The sequence below is a fragment of the Myotis davidii genome, unplaced genomic scaffold, assembly GCF_000327345.1.
Source record: "Myotis davidii unplaced genomic scaffold, ASM32734v1 scaffold2262, whole genome shotgun sequence".
Lineage (NCBI taxonomy): Eukaryota > Metazoa > Chordata > Mammalia > Chiroptera > Vespertilionidae > Myotis > Myotis davidii.
In genome coordinates, this window is record NW_006292782.1 from 223,962 (window position 1) to 232,349 (window position 8,388).

The following is an 8,388-nucleotide window of genomic DNA, read 5'->3' on the forward strand; positions in this document are numbered from 1 at the left end:
AGATATGCATTGCATCATAACATTTTTATGTTTTAATTGTGTAAATCAAATTAACAAATTTATCATCTGCTAATAAAGAACACATGCATTGTTTACTTTCCTGGAATGTATGATCATCAATCTTTCCATTGTTGTTAATAATAACAACAGTAATACCACTAATAATAATAAAACTTGGATAAATTTTTGTAGAAAGTAGCTTATAGTTTTTATCAAAATGAAGGATAAAGCCCTGGAAAGAACCACCATTTTAAATAATATGATAAAGTGTAGAAAGTGATAAGAAAGGTCACTGGGGAGAAAATTTTAAGTTTGAATTGCTTTTCAGAGTCCACTAAGATCCCTAAAGAAATTGTTTTCAAGGTAACCTTTGGGAAGCACTGCTCTCATAATTTCTTCAGTGTCCTCTGTGACTACACTCTCCATGTAACAGAAGAAAAAAAATTTTTTTAACAGAAGAAAATTTTACCTACTCCAGATGATTTGGGTCAATTAGATGTTATTTTCTTATTTTTGCCAAATGCCTGAATTCTTCGAACACCCCACCTTCAGCTCCTCTTCTCTAAGGGAGCTGATGAATTTATTTTTCTGCCTAGAAAGTCCAGGGTTGAACGTGCAGTGTATTCCCAATGCTCTGACAAGAACTTAGTAAAGAGGAACTATTGCCTTCCTACTCCCTGATGCGATTGCTCTCTGTATGAAGTCTCAAATTGCATTAGATTTTGTTGCTGTATAACATTACATTGTACTGCTTCCCATGCCTTTCTTGTTCACACATTCCTTACTTCAAAAAGGATTTTCAGGGACACTAGTTTTCAGTTAATTCATTTTATGTATGTGTGTGCATTTGTGTGTATTCTTTCATACTGTTAAAGGTTAAAGTGGCTTTATTTTGTGTTATATATAAATGCTTCTAAGACATAGAAGTCTTCCATAGAAGTCTTCTCATACACTCACGTGTTCTTTCCAAAGTAAAAAATGCAATTAGGTGACTGTCCTTATCTCATTATGTGGTGATAAATTCATATTAAGTGCATGCTAATTTAACATACTTGCCCTTTTATATGTTTGATTTCACTCTCCTTTGCTTAAACTAATAAATTTGGTAAGAATACATACTCTGGTTAAGTCTTACACTCAATTCTGCTATTTCCTCAAATCATCCACAAATATTTCCCTCTTTAATAATTAAAGCTATTAAAATATTATTATATTTGTATTATCCATAAATGTACCCAAAATTTATGTCTCATTATCATTCAGATATTAGGCTAATATGGAGGATACAAGGACAAATAAGATAAAATCTCTACCTTTAATGAAATTAAAATTAAGAATGACCCATGAATAGTATAGCAGCTCCTTGAGATATTAATTCCCTTTCCCCTGGTTCTCATAAGAAATCTCCATATTAGCTTTCTATGATGCATATCAAATTACCAACTCAGTAGCTTTAAAAATATTCATTTATTACCTCACAATTTCTGTAGGTCAAAAATTTGGAAGCAATGTAACTATGTTTTCTGATGAGATTTCACAAGGCTAAAAACAGGGTCAACCAAGCTGTGTTCTCATCTGTATTTCAGGGCCCTTTTCCAGGCTCAATGGCACTTTCAGAATTTATTCCCATGAAGCTGTAGTATAGAAGCCACTGTTTTCTTGCTAACAGTAGATGAGGTCCCCCTCTGATCCCATGGACCACCTGCATTTACCGGCACATAGCCCTCTCCTCAGCATGGCAAGTTGCCCATTTAAGGTCAGCAGAAGAGCACCTAACACAGCTTTAAATTTCTCTGACTTCCCCTGACTCTGACCGCTAGACCCCTTTTAAAAGGTCTAATCTGATTAAATCGGTCAGGGAAACTGACACTCAAGAGGAGGAAATTATACAATGTTCACACCAAATTCAGCCTGCAACACCTCCATCCCAATAAGGTTGTTAAACGTTTTTTTGTTTGTTTGTTTTTTTCCCCCATCCAGGAGGTTGTTAACAGTGTTTGAGGAACAGAGTAAAAATTGGCAAGCATCTAAGATTTAACCCTACTCAGAGTCCCAGAGCAAATGAAATACAAAGGTCCTAGAAAGTAAAATTGTCCATGTTTAGAAATGAATGCAGTTGTTATTTTGAAGAAAAATAAGTTTTGAATAATTTCTCTTTCTTTCTTTCTTTCTTTCTTTCTTTCTTTCTTTCTTTCTTTCTTTCTTTCTTTCTTTCTTTCTTTCTTTCCTTCCTTCCCTCCCTCCCTCCCTACCTCCCTTCCTTCCTTCCTTCCTTCCTTCCTTCCTTCCTTCCTTCCTTCCTCCCTTCCAACTTCCCTCCCTCCCTTCCTTCCTTCCTTTCTTCCTTTTTTTTTTCCCGACTACTAGATAGCTTTGGAAATTAGCTTTTGCTGCAGATTTGAAAATGTTTCTTAATGAATTTGGAGAAAAGACCCTGGGTGGCCTGACTACTTCAATTCCAGAGTTTTCGTGTATCAACCTTCAGTGGAAACATACAACCAGCTGCTGCGTGTTGCTTCCGAGCAAGGTAGTTTTGATGGTGGGGACCAGGGTTTACTGAACATGTTTTTTAGCAGCTGGGCAACAACAGATATCAGAAAACACCTGCCATTTATTTATAACCTAAGCAGCATTTCTATATACTCCTACTGCCCAGCATTTAAAGTGTTTGGTGCAAATGCCAAAGTTGTGCATTTCCTGGGACGAATCAGTGGAATTACACCTATGATCCTAAAACAAAAAGTGTCAAAAGTGAGTCACATGATCCCACTATGCCTCACCCTGAGTTCCTCAGCCTGTGGTGGGCCATCTCCACCACCAGCGTTTCACCTCTGCTGCAGCAGTTTGGCCTCATCTCAGACACCCACCCACACCTCAGTGTGGAAGATGTCTCCGGAGCTGTGTCACATTTGTCCCTTGGGGAGACCCCGGCTATAGCACAGCCTTTTGTATCCTCAGAAGAACGCAAGGAGAGGTGGGAACAGGACCAGGCTGATTACATGGGAGCAGATTCCTTTGACATCAAGAGGAAACTTGACACTTACCTCCAATAGAAACTGCCACTTTTCCATGGACACATCCACTTCACAGGCACTTTTTTCTCATACTTATTATCTAGAGCTGAGTCTGTTACAGTTGCTAGAGGCTTTCACTGAATTTCATCAGATAAGGGGTTTTTGTAGGACAACATGTGATAACTGAGCAGAAGTTATGAAGTAGCAATTGTTATATGGGGAGCTGCCCGAGTGATTACAGTTCTGCTTTCAGGTGAAGACAGCCTGTAACACTGCTGAGTGATGCATAAGCCCATCAACAAATGGCATCAACCCATTTTCTTCCCTCACTTTAGTGTCTGACGATGCCCCAGTTTTCCATGTACAGTGAGGCAGAATGCTAAACGCTTCTATTCAGTTCTGTATATCTGAAAACAGCAGTGGCACCTTATATGAAAATAAAGACTTACTGCCATAAAAAAAAAGTTTCAGTAATTGCTGGGAAGTGGTCCATATAAACTATCAGGTAATCAAGGCTGAATGACTTACTAGAGGAGACTGTATTTTAGGCATCAGGCTTCTAGCCTCAGCTGAGACCCTCCTGTCCAAGACAGGCCGAGAGCAGCAGAGACTCTGCCAATTAGAATATCAGCAGTGACCACTGATGACTGGTACTCTAGAACAGGGGTGGGCAAACTTTTTGACTCGAGGGCCACAATGGGTTCTTAAACTGGACCGGAGGGCCGGAGCAAAAGCATGGATGGAGTGTTTGTGTGAACTAATATAAATTCAAAGTAAACATCATTACATAAAAGGGTACGGTCTTTTTTTTTTTTTTTAGTTTTATTCATTTCAAACAGGCCGGATCCGGCCCGCGGGCCGTAGTTTGCCCACGGCTGCTCTAGTGTGTTCTTCTTCAAAAGAGTATATTGGGCCTGGCCTGTGCTGCTCACTGGATTGAACATCCTCCTATACACAGAGGTCACAGGGTCGATTTCCGGTAAGCAGGGCACATGCTTGGGTTGCAGGCAGGAGGCAGCATCTCTCTCATCAGTGTTTCTCTCTCTCTCTCTCTCTCCCTCTCCCTCTAAAAAAAAATGATCAACAAAAACTCTTTTTCAAAAGAGTGAGTTGCATTTCTCCCTGGACAGGAAGTTGAGGCCTTAGAACACATGATCTCGCATAAAGATCAAATTTAAATAAATAAATAAATAAATAAATAAATAAATAAACAAACAAACACTTATTACTGTTACATATATATCACAGAGTACAATCCCTCTGTCTAGTTATATATGAAAATAAAAACATTATAACTCAATGGTTATAATAGAGATATGCATACAATAGATGAAAATACAGAGAGCTCTGTCTAAATAAGGAGGGAGCCAGAACATATCCTCCAGAAGAAAATAATAAATCTTAGTTCTAAAACTAAGGGAAAGTGAGAGATAAATAGGAGGAATAATCATTGGAGTAGAGGTAGTGAGATGGGGAAATGCTATTTCAGTATCCAATTTATTTTTATTTCTTACATTCTTCACAAGGGTAAAGGTTCAAAAAGGTAGGGTAAGAGGACAGTATGGACAAATGATGAAACTAAGATTGGCATCCCATATTTAAAATTTTTTCAGGATCAACTATGTCTAGAGATAACATCTTCTATAAACAGATGCTTCATTTAACCACTTTTTTAAAAAAATTTGAAAGGTTTAAGTGTTGAAGTTTTTCAACTATTTCTTATTAATCTATGCAAGTGGGACATATTGTCTCATCAATAAACATGTTAATTGTACTTCGTTGACAGTTGAGAAAGTTATAGAATAGGCACCACAAACTGAAAATCCCATTAGGGCCATGCTATTGATGTAAATAAGAGAAGCCACAGTAATCTAAGTATCAGACAGAAGAGGCTGGAGGGTACCCTGTGGACTGGGGACCACCTGACCTCTCCTGAGGGCCAGCTTCCAATCTACCCTCAACAATCACTGCCACATTAAAATAGAGAATTAATGACCCCAAAGCTTCTAATTGCTTCTAAGAAAAACTATAGTTCTAGATTTAGGTATTGGTGGTATCTGTTGATGATTTTATTGGTATATTTCTATAGTACAAGCAACAGCCAAAAACATCTTAGGGCTGCATAAGGCTTGGAGCTAACAGTTTATGAACTCTTTTATAAAGCAAATAGAGGTCCACTCAGGGGGATCCTTCAGCCCAGCCTGTGCCCTCTCACAGTCCAGGAGCCCTCGGGTGATGTCTGACTGATGGCTTAGGTCCATTCCCCACTCCTGCCACCACTGCTGCACTTGCCAACTGTGAGCCCGCCTCAGGGCTTCTGGCTGAGCAGTGCTCACTCCCCCTGTGGGAGCGCACTGACCACCAGGGGCAGCTCTTGCATTGAGCATCTACTCCCTGGTGGTCAGTGCACGTCACAGTGACTGGTCTTTCTGCCGTTTGGTCAATTTGCATACTAGCCTTTTATTATATAGGATAGAATATCACATAATTCTCATGAGTTGGGAAGACTGATAGCAAAGTTTGGGTCAGGTTAGGCAAAGGAGAATTAGTCTGACAAAAAGAGAGAAAGACTGATAAGGAGAGAGCACTAGAAGTACACTTTACAGATTCTAAAAAATGTGTTCAGTGATGTACCTGCTAAGAAAAAAATGAAAAGTTGATTGCAGCATTCATGGTGACCCAAGTTTTTTATACCAACCTGTCAGTGGATCACGTTGCAGTTCTGTCAGATCAGTGACAGTAAAATCTATTTAATCTAAGATCAAATCTAAACACAATTGTCTGTTGAAGTGTTTTGTAGAAGCTATCTCAGCCTTTAGAAAGTACAGGATTGGGTATTAGATCCAACAACAATGCTTTATATTAATTGTGTGTATGTGTGAATGAGTGTGCATGTGTGTGTCTACCTATGCACACATTTATCTTCAGTTTCAATTCTCTTAGAAAAAAATGTAAACCTCTGCTTATGCATGCAAAATTATATATTACATTCTTATCTCTTAAGTTATGACTGCGTGTGTTATAAAGACAAAGCAAGTAATCTGTTCATTTAACTGGAGTCTATTTTGGCAGCCAGAGTAGAAGTGAAATTTGTTTTCTATCTTGTCCCAAATTCTTAGGAACATTTGTTTGCCTTTCTAAAAATAATTCCTTAAACTTTAGGCATTATTTGTTTCATAGGAGAACAAATGAGAGGAAGTCTCATTGTTAACTCATATTTATTAAAAGTAACCCCAAAATGTAGGGCTAAATATGTAAGGTAAATGTGGAAGATGGCAGCATCTATATTAGAAATCATGTGGTTTTCTTTCCCAGAAAGTGATTATATATATATTTTTCAGTTTGTGCAACACTTTACAGAAAAGTCACAAAAAGACGACTCCTGGACTTCTAGGCTAGATTCTTAAGAAGATAACATTTAGAGAGTTCCATTCATGTCAAAGATGAGTCTTTGTCTCAGTTTAATCAGCTCTCTGCCCTCAGCACCATACAGGGTGTCCCCTCAAAATATGTCTATACATTTTAACAGCTTATAGCTCAATTTTGAAAATTAAATGTATTTTAATAAATACTGCCTTTATAATTATTCAAAGTGTGTGTATACATATTTTGGGGACTCCTTAGCTAGCTCAGTTGCTGTTGGAATCCTGCCTAGTTTAATGCTATTCTCACATTATTAAATCAGTTTTGCATCTCACTGATAAGTAGAAAAGTCATCTGTTTTTTTTTATATATACTTGTTAGGTGATATTAATTTGATAACCTATATATCAAGTATAAGGAATTAAGTCTAAGGCTGTATAACCAATTTTATTAGTGTATTTTGTCATGGGTCAGGCAGGGCATATATTTTTACAAAGGGTGACAGAAGTGACATATTAACATTAAAAATTTTAAAAAGAAACAAAGTATCTCTAAGTAACATTAAAACAGACTTGATTAGGTTATTAGAGGTCCTGAGATCAGTATTTTTCAAAACATGGATTTAAGCAACTGAAGAGGCACAAAAGGAGGCGGAAGTTTCCTAGCAAACTAAAGTGACTCTTTAGGAGTGGCTGGGTTGTGGAAAGTCTGCACTCATCTCTCTGTCCAGTGGTTTTCTTGTTACCTCCATGTTAGCTGTGGCTTCCCTGGTGTGGAAACAGAGATGCTCAGGGCCCCAACCTCATAGTCATATTGGGATACTATAGGTGGCAACTAAGTTAGCAGGTGACTTGGTTAACCTCCTGGCTTTGAGACTGCCTGCATCCTCTTGACACCATAGGTAGATAGCTTGATAGAAACTGCAGCACCAAGCAATGGCCACCCTCAGCTGTTTTCATCCTTCTTGCATGGAGGGAAGATCCATGCCCTAGCTCCTAGTTTCAAAAAGTAGTATTGATTTTAGTCACCCTAATCTCAAAAGGGACATTTTACTTTTAATTATGCCATAGAAAATGAACTCCTGGCCACTTTTTTCTGACTCGGGTCTTGCCACCCACCTGGCCTCAGGCGTTAGTTCTACCTCGTTGAGTTTCTGTGGTATTGCTGTCCCACTAGGATGTTCAACTTATTTTGGAATGTGGTGTTACCTATTTTTGGCCTTTTTATAAATAATTTTCCATTACTACTATATGATGAGAAGATGCAAGAGATTTAAAGCACATTTCAACAGCATCTGGACTAAAAGGTTAACATGCTTTTATGATAGATAACTGCAAAACAAGTTCATTTCCTTTCTTTTTATTTTGGAAGAATTCCTTCGTATTTGAAAGAACTTAATATCAGATATATGTGCCTTTATTTTGTTAAGTATCTGTAAGATAGTTTCATGGCAAAATTATTTGTTAAGACTGGGCTCAATCTATAAATAAAAGAAATTGAACATAGTGTGTAATGTTATATACATAATGCATAATGCTAAACATATTAAATTTATCTACGATGTTTATTTTTTCACTCATAATAGCATTGAGTCAGTAATTAGCAATTTAAAAATTAAACATTCCCTGTGGCAAGCACTGCAAGTTACATATGCTCTACTTTAATAACAGAATGTTGATGTAGTTTTGAGTACCTATGTGCTCAAGTGGGGAACTATACCTACAAGCATCTTTCAGGGAGTGGTGACCATGTGACAAGGTTCCAACCATGGAGATGTAGGCACAAATCTCTCTTCTGAGTAAGGCTCTGGGAAGGCTATTATTTCTCCTGATAAAAGGAGAAAAATCATCAACCATATTTACCATTTAGCTTTTTCTCTTTGTGTCTGATACAGAATCTGTTGCCTGTAGTGTAGTTACCATCTTATAACCAAGGGGATAAAAGACATAGGCTTTGAAAAGTGGAGAAGAAAGATAAAAGGAAGCTGGATTTTGAGCAACAATTCCATCCT

The 8,388-nt window shown here is 37.8% G+C and overlaps 1 pseudogene; it reads left to right on the forward strand.

Moving 5' to 3' along the window:
* The window catches only part of LOC102752093, a 36,201-nt pseudogene extending 33,049 nt beyond the window's left edge, over positions 1-3,152 (forward strand).
* Positions 3,153-8,388: the final 5,236 nt, after the last annotated feature.